The sequence below is a fragment of the Brassica napus genome, unplaced genomic scaffold, assembly GCF_020379485.1.
Source record: "Brassica napus cultivar Da-Ae unplaced genomic scaffold, Da-Ae ScsIHWf_2682;HRSCAF=3440, whole genome shotgun sequence".
Taxonomy (NCBI): domain Eukaryota; kingdom Viridiplantae; phylum Streptophyta; class Magnoliopsida; order Brassicales; family Brassicaceae; genus Brassica; species Brassica napus.
Window position 1 is genome coordinate 10,144 of NW_026015969.1, and position 12,779 is coordinate 22,922.

Sequence of the window (12,779 nt, forward strand, 5' to 3'; positions counted from 1 at the left end):
TTCTAAATTTATTAGCTAACTAAATATTAGGCAATTTCGTAACAATTTTTATGGAAATTGCTATTTATAAGATCAAAGGCATTGGATGGTAATTATTGAAGAAAATTTAGGGTTAAGATTTATTTGTACTTCAGTTTTAATAGTTTATACATTCTCTATTTTAGAGAAAAATATAGAGATATACATTGGAGATGCTCTTACTGTTTAAGCTTTGATAAATTGTTTAGACTCCTTTTTAGAGGATAATCACTTTTTAAACATCTTTCATTAGTTGGCAGACTTAATCAAATACCCTTATTACCCTTTAGCCCTATTAAATTTAATATACTAATTTAGGTCCAATATTTTATCTACTGTTAACAAGTCATAGTAGGACCATTTATAAATTAGGTAATATGACATATTTGATTATTTACATTAATAATAAACCAGCAGTAAATTTGTAGGACCACTTATAAATTATGTTACATTTGTAGGACCACTTATAAATTAGGTAAAATGACATATTTAATGAAAAAAATATGTTGAAAAAGAATTTAACAAAATTCTACTAACCTTTTAAATAGTTTTTAAAAATACATTAATTAATTTCGTAATTAGTAATATACTATTATTATAAATCAATGTTAATTAAAATTTTATAATCAAACAAGAAAATAAAAATTATAATTTTATAATTATATTCTGTATTATATTAAAAAAGAAATGCTATATGCATTAAACTTGAAAAAATTATATTAAATAGGCAAAGTAACCTTTTAAGAATAGTTTCACTTAAATAAATTATCACTCATCATTAAAATGGATTAATATTTGTAAAATATATAATATTGTTATACAAAAATAAATTTACTAACATAGGTTAAACTTTTATATCTACAACAATATATTATCTCTCTCTTTTTGAAACTCCCAACAATATATTGTTTAAAAATGTTTGTAGAATAAATATAGAGAAAACGACAAAAATAGCACTAAATCAAGTTTTTATTCCCAAACTAGCACTCAAGGTCAAAAGTCACAAAAATAGCACTTAATGTTTTATCAAAAGTCACAAACTTAGGGTTTAGAGTTAAAGGGTGGGGTTTAGGATTTAGGGTTTAGGGTTTAGGGTTTAGGGTTTAGGGTTTAGGGTTTAGGGTTTAGAGTTTAGGGTTTAAGGTTTAGAGTTTAGGGTTTAGGGTTTAGGGTTTAGGGTTTAGGGTTTAGAGTTTAGGGTTTAGAGTTTAGGGTTTAGGGTTTAGAGTTGAGAAATGAGGTTTTGGGGATAAAATTTCAAATTTTGAAAAATAAAAAAATTAAAATTTTCAAAAGATAAAATGCTATTTTGGTCATTTTAGTTTTTGAGTGCTATTTTTGTGATATAAACTTAGAAAGGTGCTATTTTGGAGATTTGCCCATAAATATATTAGTATATAATATTTAAAAAATATTTTAATATAAAATTATATAGTTTTAATTATTCATTTAAAATATTAATGACAAATTAAATTTTAATATACATTTGATTTTTATTTTAACTATTATAAAATATGATGAGAAATATATTAAAATATCTTACCAAAAGTTCAAATATTTTTTTATAAAACAATGTATTAATATAGTAACAAAAAAAGGTTCAAAATTCATGTAATCTTCTAGACTCAAAAATAGTTTTGTAATTTTCCAAATTTTTCTTGACAGAATATAAAATTCTGAAATAAATGTCCAAACTCAAAATGATGATATTTCAAATATTACCAAAAATAAAATCATATATAATAAAGAATAAATTTTTGAAATGCAACACAAAAAAACAAACTATGTTAAAAATTAAATTAATCTAATATTTTGAAATATTCATTTAATAACAAAACAAATTAATATCATAGCATCCAAAAAGATCATATATCAATAAAATTTACTAAAATAATATGATAGATACTAGTATGTATAAAATTTACTAATATAATAGGGCTATTTTATTTAAACAAGACATTGTATTTACTTATACATCTCGTAAAATAATAAAAATGATATATGTTAAAGTATATTTTTTAAACGCCACATGTAAATATAAATTATCTTAAATATATATATATCTCTTTTCGATAATATAAATAAATAAATTTTAAAAATGTATTATATGTAAAATGTATAAATTAAAGAAAAATATGTTTTGAAGGAGTTTGTTTTTGTTATTTTTTGGTACCTAACTCAAAAATATAAGTAACTGAAATTAATGACAAAGTAAAATTTATTAAAAATCACTATATATTAATAATACCGAATAACAAGTCGAACAATAGGATTATAAAGTTACACACTATATAACATTAAAATGGAATATATATATATATATATATATTTAAAAATTGTATAATATCAAAACTATACATTTATAAAATGAAAACGTGTGGATCTAGGATAACTTTGGGTTTTTATCTATACTATTTTTTTTTAAATCCATTTGATTTGCTTTACTATTTACATGTGCGTCACTCCTATATTTATTACTAGTGGTGTGTCCGCGCTTTGCACGGGATATTGTCCATACAGTTGTATATGATGCTATCAGGTGTTGTAAAATGTTAGTTGTGTAAATGGGTGTGTTTCAATTGTAGATTTTGACATTGTGTAATTGTAGGATATTGTTAACATATTGTGGGGTTGTTGTTGAACAATGAGAGATTTTGTTGACATTAGACGTCTAAATAGGCCAGTTGCTCCTAAGAAGATAATTAGTAAATTGAGGTTGTATTTTGGGGTTCCCCAACTCTTTGAGTAACAGTCTTATTGCTTAATATGGATCTTTCTGTTTTTTAAATTCGGTCGTGTTTTTTTAAATATTTCGTGTTACCGAGTTTGAAAATTTCCTTTGAATGTGTGGATCATTTATTTCATTTATATATGTCAATAGCCGTTAGTGGTCCTGAGATTTAAACTCGCAGGGTTGTTTGTGTTTGAGGAGTGATGGCATGTTCCTCAAAACTGAGTAACAGGATATGGGACAGAGTAATTGTGAGCTTGTGGTGTTGTTAGAGGTTCTATTTAAATGGAAGAGAAGTTTGTGTTGAAGAAGTGTAAGTATAGTTATCTTATACTATTTCTCTATAGAAGGTATGCTGGATTCCCAATTTTCCTTCAAGAAATAGTGACTGTAAATGTTTTAATTTCAATTCATGTAGCATGTCACGTTTTATACTTCACTGTTTTGCAATGTCATGAAATTATGATGTTTCGACAAAATTTTGATAGAGAAAATGATAGAGACAGAATAATTAAGAACTATAAATATGTCTTGATCATATTACCCTTTTTATATAGCTTAGTTAAATTTATTATATTTGTTTTGTGCAATTTATTTTGTTAATAATTTGGTTCATATTATAGTAGGTTTAAATTGTTGTTCACAATTTCTGTTAAAAACTTTTCTTCAGATAATATATATCTTGAAATGTTTTCATAATTATTATTCATATTATATTTATTATACAATGTATTTATTTCCAATGTGTAGTGTTTATATATATATTATGTAATGGCTATTATTGGATTATTATGTTACTTAAACAAATGATATAACCATTATTTAGAAAATATAAATAAATAATCCATTAATTTAATTGATTTGTTATTGATTGAAATGTTTTATAGTATCTAACCTACAAAAATAAGTTCTATTTATTTTCACTGTTCTTTAAAATTATTTGAATTTTTCAGTTATTTAATTTATGTAAATAATTTGAAAGAATTGTTTAAAAAAATTATTAAAAAGATAAGATCTAATATTTTATATTATTTGGACACACGATTAATTATAACATTGTTTGAAAGCATGGATTGTAATATAAAGAAAATAGTATTAGTGATTTAAAGTAGGTTTAATTATAAAGTAAAAATGTATATTTAACTTAAAAATCTATAAAATAAAGGTAAGGTCCAAAGGTAGGATTCTATTTTAATAAATAGATCTATATAAATTTAAGACAACTTTTGACAAAGAATCATATAAATAAAGCATTTCGACTTTTTTTCCCACAACAAAATTGACAGATATAAAATAATGAATATTAGAAAAACATTTGTTATGTTTTTTGTTGTAGTGGTATTAGCAACGTCTTCGTTGTCCAACTCCAACGTTTTAGCCTCACCGGGTATGTAGCAAATTGTTTATTGTTCATCTATCTTTTGTTCATTTTTAATAATAATTTTTGACTGTTTCAGTTTTGAAAATTTAATATTAGTGAAATTGATGTTATGTATATGTATGCATATATATTTATTTTCTGTAATTTGTTTGTATTTGTGCAGTGATCAATTATGGGGATGGATATACTTATTGCAGTGTAAGATATTGTACAAAAGATTGGTTAGACACTGAATGCGAAGCTGAGTGTAAAAGAAGAACATACAGCACAGGGGCATGTCTTGGTCCTTTTCCAAAACTTCAATGTTGTTGCAAAAAGTGAAATAAAAAAACATTAGAAAGTGGTCATCTTTTATACAACTGGTGATTTAAGGGTTGGTTTATATATTTCTATTGTATAAAAAGATATTTTATTATCTTTTTTTCTCTTCAATAAAATAATCTAATTATATTATTATTTTGTGTGTGTTTTATCATCGTTTTTAGTTTTTTTTTTACTTGATTCGAAAGATCCTCATTATCACATGAAAAATTAAACAAAACAGTAAAAAAATTCAAAAAAAAAATATAAGAAAGATATTGGGGTCTATTGGGGAAATTGGCAAAATAAACCATAATAAAAAGATTTTTGTCTTTATATACCTTTACATTAATTGATCAGATTTTGACATAATTATCCTCATAAAACGAATATAATTAGTTAAAATTATATACATATCAAAAAAAATAAGAAAAAAGCAATTCCATGATGATAGTATTTACATTTTTGATATATACCAAAATTAAAATCTAAAAACAATACGGATATGTTGATCTAAATTTGTTAGAACATATATTATAACTCTTTTTACAAGGATAAAATAGATGTTCTAACTTATCTTATATGTTTTATAAAAGTTACAATTTGTGTTGTAACGTCTTCTCTATGATCTATCCAAATATAGAATACATATGTCTCAGTTCTAATCAAATGTCTTTGTTATGTATAAAATATAATATATATATTGTAGGCTTTTGTGTTCATTGTAGAAAAATTTAGAAAACGTTAATTTGTGTTCTATCTTGTTCATATATGTAGATAAAACAGCGCGGTCTTACCTGTATGCTATGCTCTAACCATAGTAGAATTAAAATTCTAACATTTTTCATGTGTTCTATCTTATTTATAATATGTATTCTTACCTTTTTCTATGTTCCATCGTTTTTAGATTATGTATTTTATATTTTCCTATATTCTATGTTTTTAAATTTGAGAAAATCTAGGAAATAATCCTAAATAATTTTATTCAAATTTATCGTGTTTTTATGTTGAATTACATTGAATCACGCTGAATTTAACTTTTTTTTATTCATCAATCTTGTTCCTTTCTTCTTCTTGTGTTCAAAATCACTTTGAATTGTCGGAAATAGAAGAGACTTCGACAGATGAGCATGCGATAGTTGGCTGGAATGTCGAGACAAAGTTCACCAATTCTCCATAATGGAATGCCGATTAAAGGTTATTTTTAACAAGATGCTGACAATAAAAAGGCTAAATATTTATAATTATTTTATTAACAAACTAAATAAATAAACTATATAAATATTTAAATTTTATTTTTGATTGGCCAATATAATTTATAAATTAGATTAGATATTTAATTTGTATTAGATTATAAATTAGAGGGTTAATTTCGTATTTATAAAATCAAAGGTATATTAAGACAAAAATAATAAAATCAAAAATATAAAAGTACAAATCAATCCTCAATATGACCTTCCTATTAGCCAAATTTCCCATGTGTAAGTAAGTAACTCTCATTATTATTATTATTTTTTATTAACATGGGGTATTCCAGATCTATAAAGAGGTCTAGACTAATCCCCAAAGGGAAGTGCAACCCATTTCTCCGAACATTCAAATAAGCCCTAAAGCATGTGTTCATATTCGTGTTAGATGACATAATTGTGACTTAGTTTCGCGCAGCAGGTGAATTGAAGCTGAAACGTGTAAGTGTCCCAACCCTGCCTCCTTACCACCCAACGACAATCACCGGCCTCATTATTACTGTTCTCATACCAAAATTATATTTTCTAGGAGAATGACAAACAGGAAAAGGAAAAAAAAAAACAATGAATTAAGGTATACACAACAGAAGACTGCGCTTCCGTTCGTTCACGTCGGGGATTGCAGTGCCTTGGGATTGTGGAGGATTATATTTTGTCGGGGAGTTTCCAAATTGGGATGGGTAACAGTTTTGCCTTTGATTTCCAAAATGTGATAGATAATACTATTTTTCTCACAGTAATGGATTATTGTTTCAAAGTCAGGTGGGCTGAGTGGAATGGGATGTACAGGGATGATGTTAGAAGATTTATCAAGGTATACAACGTTAAAATCTGGTATACACCAATGCTGTTAGAAGAAGCCTTATTGCAGAAACACTCTTATGTTCCACATTATTTAGGGTATGAAAGGAAGCTTTGCTACTCGGGTTGCAGGATCTTCTGATCTTTACCAGGTAAGTAAGATACATTCAAGTTATTAATTTTTGTTCCAAGCACGTTTCATGACATCATCGCATTTACTCGCTTCTCTTATTATATAGGTTAACCAGCGGAAGCCTCCTTACCACGGTGTAAATTTCATAATTGCGCATGATGGATTCACATTGAGAGATCATACAATTCTAAGGTACTTTTGATTTCTCATGTAATGATGTTGCAGCCTGGATGAGTGTCCATTCCTTACATATCTCTTCTGTAATCTGGAACTGTGGTTTGGAAGGTACAGTTTATAACGTTATCAAAACATTGAAAGTTTCTTGTTTTAGTATTCAAGTTTATACTCTGTTTCTTGTCAGGGGAAACTGGCAGATGAAGAATTTTCATTTAGCTTTGATGATTTCTCAGGTAAAACCATTGCCAACATACATGAATGATATTGTTGTTAACAATCTTATATGAGACCGACCTTGATCAATGATGCTAATGGGAGACGAATATGGACATTACCCGATATGGTAATAACAATAGCTAATACTGCTCTCAACAATTTCCAGTGGAAAGAGGCAAGTCTTATATCTTATAAGTTAATATGGATGGATTCTCCCCTGTAAGGCTGTAACTGTTGTATCATGGCTTGTTTGTTATTTTAAAATCCAGCTCGACGCAAAGAATAGCAGAACCATTTTAGGTTCTTTTCAGAGTTGATCAAGTTCCGACATACACACCATGCATGTGTACTCAAGCACGAAAATTTCCTCAGCAAAGTAACTAATCGTTATCCTCTCGTTTACATGTAGTATTCCTTGAATCTTTGTGCCTACTCTTATGTGTTTTTGTGTGGCATGAAGATAGATAATTGGGACAATCCTGAGAGCAAGTTCCTAGCTTTTACGCAAGGACAAAGATGTCTAATTCTCTGTATTATCGCTTCTAACTATTAATAACTATGATTGTTAATGGCAGGCTCCATGATAGTGTAAGCGGCCAAGATGTGTATGCGGCTTTCAACCCCCATGACTACTTTGTCACCGTCGAGAAAACAATGGTTCCGTGCGGTAAGTGTTTTCTTCTTTCTTCATCATCTTTGGTTCTCTGACTTTTCATGACCCAACTCAATTGTCATGTGTTTGCACCAGGCTGACACAAACATGGAGTCACCAGATGATTTTGTAAAGGAAGGTGTGTCTGAGACATACAATGTGGCTCCATTCTCTTCGATCCCTCTCAAGTCCATGTAAAGGAAAGTACATCCTTGGTCTGATTCATAAGTATTTGATTAATATGTAAAATTCTAAAATAGAAGACAACTTCTATCAAAAGATGCAAAAATATATAATTTATTTCGAGGGATTTTTTAAGTTTTCATTCACCCCCAAACTCTTATGTATCCTCTTTTTCTTCGATTCATCTCTAACAAAGGCTTGCATCAGATTTGAACATGGGAACCAAACATAAATATCGATTATATGTAAATTCTAATCAAAAGAAACTATATATGTTAAACTAAACATGTGACAGGGCTGTGATGATGCAAACTTCAAGTCTAAGGAAACTATTCAAGAATAAAACATAGCAAATTTAACAAAACATATAACAAAGTTTTAAACAAGATAAGGAATGACAAGCTCTCAAGGTTATAACAAAGTTACACCAAAGGAGTTTCAAACCTAACCGGAACAAAAAACCAGTCACGGTTTAGTTGCAAGCTGCCAAATCTTGACCATCCCATCATCACTGGCTGAGGCAAGTAACCGGTTCTCCTCCTGTTTCAGAAAACAACAGCATGCTCAAAATCATAGATACTATGCAACATCATTATCTAGTAAAATACTTAGCCATAAACAAATGTCTCTATCATGTCCTCAAACAATGTCTCTGATCAAATAACAAATCTTTGATATTATGTTTTGACTTCTAAGCTACATTTAAATGATGCCTTTGAACATTAGATCATCATTGCAACCATATATTGACGTATGAGGTTGTATGCATTTGTGTCAATTACTTCATTTGAAACATGGAACTTACACCGGGTGACCATTGGACAGAGTTTACATCCATGTCATGTGCTTTTTCCTTCTTCAGTAACAGATTACATGAAGGTTTGATGTATATATATGGAAAGAAGTAGCCAAAGCCCACACTGAGATAAAAAAAAAAGGATTTCGGTTTTTGAAGTAAATTTTAAGGTGAAGTTTTTTTACAGAGTCATTGTTGCTGTCCACAAACAATCGTATAGCATCATCGCCTGCTCCACTCGCAATAATGTTGTCCCTGTCATTAGGTGTTAATAATACCTTCCTGGTAAACCATATTTTAAGGAAACCAAGAGAGGTGTTAATACCTTGACCAGTGAGCTGAATATGTACAAAGATGAGTCCTGCAAATTCCAAGCAGATTAGCACAAGTTGGACGGAGATATAACTGGAGAAGTTAAAGAATTCTATATTATGTCAAGCTCTGAACTGTAAGAAAAAAAGGAATCCATGTAAGCCATTATAGTCTCACCAAGATGCATATCCTTCACCAGAGTGCATCATGGCAATATCTGTCTCCCATATCTTCAAGGTTAGATCGTCACTGCAAGTACCGCATTCAAGCGAAGCTCGATATTGTCAAAACAGTCAAACAGTATGGCAGACGAAGGGAGAAGATTTACCAACCTACAAGTGACCATCTTGTCCCCTGCAGCATTAAACGAAATGGCCCAAACAGTAGATGAGTGACCGCTGTGTGAAGAATAAACGCACATATTAATCTGTCTATTAAGAATAAAACTGGAAGGCATATAAAGAAGAGGGTGTACTTGTTGGATTCATCTAAGGTTTGGACACATTGATAATCACCATCATCATCTTCAGACCACCAAACCTGTGAGCAGCACGCAACTAACGTTAATAAATTTTGTATTTGTAACAAGTTTCAAGTTTTACATCCCTCCCTATTAACCCAACCCAATCAGCATATTCTCATTACCTTGATGGTGTTATCATAACTGCAAGAAAATAAAACATCCATAGTGGGATGCCACTGAACCATCTTCACATCTTGTGTATGTCCATTTAACACGGCAGCACAGTCATATTCATTCCCTCCTCCTAGCACTTCCCAAATCCACACGGACTTGTCTCTACTACATGTTGCAAGGTATGAACCAGCTGCATTCCATGATACACTCTTGACTTCGTTTTCATGCTCCTGCATACAATTCCATATATATATATATATATATAAGATTGTACTAGCCAAGTCAAGGATTGGGGTTGGGGAGTAAGTAAGTACCTCCAATGTGGAAATACACTCAAACTCATCCCCAAGATTCTGCCAAATGGCAGTGGTACCATCAAAACTTGCAGTGGCCAATAACTTTCCAGAGGGAGACCAAGCACACGACCTCACAGTTCTAGTGTGGGTTTCTTCCAAAACTGTCTGAGCAATCACAATATAACCAATAAAGCTTTGGCCTTTCTTTGGGGGGGGGGGGGGGGGGGGGGGGGGGCTAAACTCAAAACTCATGATCAATTTAAAAGGTCAAGAAGCAATAAACTCACGAAGCAATATTAAGGTACCTTGCAAGACCAGGAGTGAGAGAGAGAGAGCTCTGTTCCCAGATGCGTACAGTGTTATCGCCACTGCAAGAAGCAAGAATGGGTAGAGTACCGACGGGGTTCCAGGAAACGTTCCAAACCCTATCGGTGTGGCCTTCAAGTTTGTGAAGCTCCACTAACTCCAACTTCTTCTCCATCAAATCCATCTCCCCGAAAAACCAACAACCTGGAAAAAATAAATACTGAAAATTTCCATTCTTCTTTTCTTTTAGTCAACCCATTTTAAGGCATTAACAGAAGTACAAACCCCAAACTTAAATTACAGTTCCAACCGACAGAAATAAACCCATGACGATAAAATACAGATACACAGTACTAGAGATGTCAAAATGAATAAAAATTAATAGGTCAACTAAACTCAATCCAAATCATAAATCCAGATCAAACAATTGGCTAGCCTAAAACACGAAAGAGTACTCGCTGATATTCCAAAGTTCAGACATTCTAAGTTCAGATATATCATCATCTCTAAGTTTGGTAGATGATGTTAAAATGCACTAAGAACAGAACCCAACCGACACCACGTTCATACATCTCCAATCTCAGACATTTCCAAGTTCGGACATTTTTCAAGTTCATACATTTTCAAGCTCAGACATTTCAAGTTCAGATATTCCACTTTCAGACATTCTAAGTTCAGAATAAGGAGACACAAAGAGAAGATGAAAGAGTAAATCGATAGGAAGCTGATTCCAAGACAAAAGTTTACTCATAAAAGATTAGGGTTTACTCATAAACTAACTAAGCAGACAGACAAAAGTTTTAATTTTTTTATCTAATTATTGGTCATTAGAGATGTATGCAGGACGTATTTAGAACCATTAATCAATGCAAATTTCAACAATAATCACCCCTCAGATTTCAACAACAAGATAAAGAAACCGGAGAATGGAGAGAGAGTAAGGCGATTTGAGATTCTGAGGCAGATGAAATAGCAGTGACATCTCTTTTTATATCTTCTACCTTATCAATCAGAGAACAAGATGATTCTAGTAGGACATGAAGTAACCGCTTACTTAATTCGAAATCCGACAGTAGACAGAGGAATCCGTTGGAGATGACTGACTGTGTAACAAGAAAAAGAAGAAGAAGAACCAGTTGAGAGAGGAGATCCGGATGAGAGATGAGAGAGGAGCTGCGAGACTCTATGGCTAGAAGAAGGCGGTCAGCGATGGAAAGAACGCCGGAGAGAATGACGGAGAGCGCAGGAGAGCGATAAAAGCCCTACGAGAAATAAGAGACATGGTTTTGGCTGTTTCTTTCTCTAGTCTTTTATTCGATTTGATAATTTTTTTTTGAGAAAATGACTATTTTTGTCACAAATATAGCCTATAAGAATAAAAATGATCAAAATAGTACTTAATATTTTATCAAAAGAGATAAATATATATTTATACCCCAATGGTAAATTAATTTAGACATTAGGGTTTAGAGTTAAGGGGTGAGGTTTAGGATTTAGGGTTTAGGGTTCAGGGTTTAGAGTTTAGGGTTTAGAGTTTAGAGTTTAGGAGTGGGGTTTAGGGTTTAGAGTTTAGAGTTAAGGGGTGGGTTTAGGATTAAGGGTTTAGAATATAGGGTTTAGGGTTTAGAGTTTAGGGGTGGGGTTTAGGGTTTAGGATTTAGGGTTTAGGGTTTAGAGTTTAGGGTTTAGGATTTAGAGTTTAGGTTTTAGGGTTTAGAGTTGGGGAGTGGGGTTTTGGGATAAGATTTCAAATTTTAAAAAATAAAAAAAAATTAAATTTTTCGAAAGATAAAATGCTATTTTGGTCATTTTAGTTTTTGATTGCTATTTTTGTAACATAAATTTAGAATTGTGCTATTTTTGAAATTTGCCCATTTTTTTTTATTAGATAAAATACACAAACCAAACAAATTCATTAGGGAAAATATGTTGGTATTTTTAGTTAAATGTATTTTTGAAAACTGATAACCAATGTTTTTAAAACTGGACCGACCCGATGGTTGGACCGAGTTCGACCATGAACCGGTTATATAGTCGGGTTGGTCTAGTAATTGGTTCGACCATGAACCGGTCACATAGCCGGATTATATTTCAAAGTTATTAAACCAATAAAAACCACTAAAACTATCAAAAATCTATAAATCATTCATATAAACAAGAAACTAATTTATATTTATAATATTTTATGTTCAAAATTGATTTATATTTTAACTATTCACCATGTTTACTAATATTATTTTTATATTTACATACTAAAAAAATATTAAACTATATTATTGAACCAGGTTTCACCCAGTCGAAGCATATTGAACCGTGACCCAAAATATTTACGGTTCAGTTTCCGGTCCGGTTTTAAAAACACTACTGATAACCAATTTATGGTATTTAAACAATTATTCTTTAGTTAATAACTTTATATGAATTATTTTATTATCTACGTTAATCAGTCTAACGTATAACATCTACAGAAAAATTGGCAGAATATATCTTTTATAAAACAAATAAACAAAGATGGATAGAGTGAATGAATGGACGGATAGACGGCTTTCAAAAGGAAGAAATGAAGTTTTGATTAAATCTTTCTTGCTAGCTC

The 12,779-nt window shown here is 30.4% G+C and overlaps 2 long non-coding RNA genes and 1 pseudogene across 2 annotated transcripts; 2 read left to right on the plus strand and 1 right to left on the minus strand.

The window, feature by feature from the left end:
- Positions 1-3,530: 3,530 nt before the first annotated feature.
- LOC125601893 lies at positions 3,531-4,586 on the plus strand. The gene is made up of 2 exons (XR_007334460.1): positions 3,531-4,136; positions 4,294-4,586. It is a non-coding gene; the product is annotated as an uncharacterized LOC125601893 (long non-coding RNA).
- A 1,695-nt stretch (positions 4,587-6,281) lies between these two features.
- On the plus strand, positions 6,282-8,222 carry LOC125601892. The gene is made up of 4 exons (XR_007334458.1): positions 6,282-6,630; positions 6,718-7,380; positions 7,580-7,671; positions 7,753-8,222. It is a non-coding gene; the product is annotated as an uncharacterized LOC125601892 (long non-coding RNA).
- On the minus strand, positions 8,058-11,552 carry LOC125601891 (annotated as a pseudogene).
- Between the last annotated feature and the right edge of the window lie 1,227 nt (positions 11,553-12,779).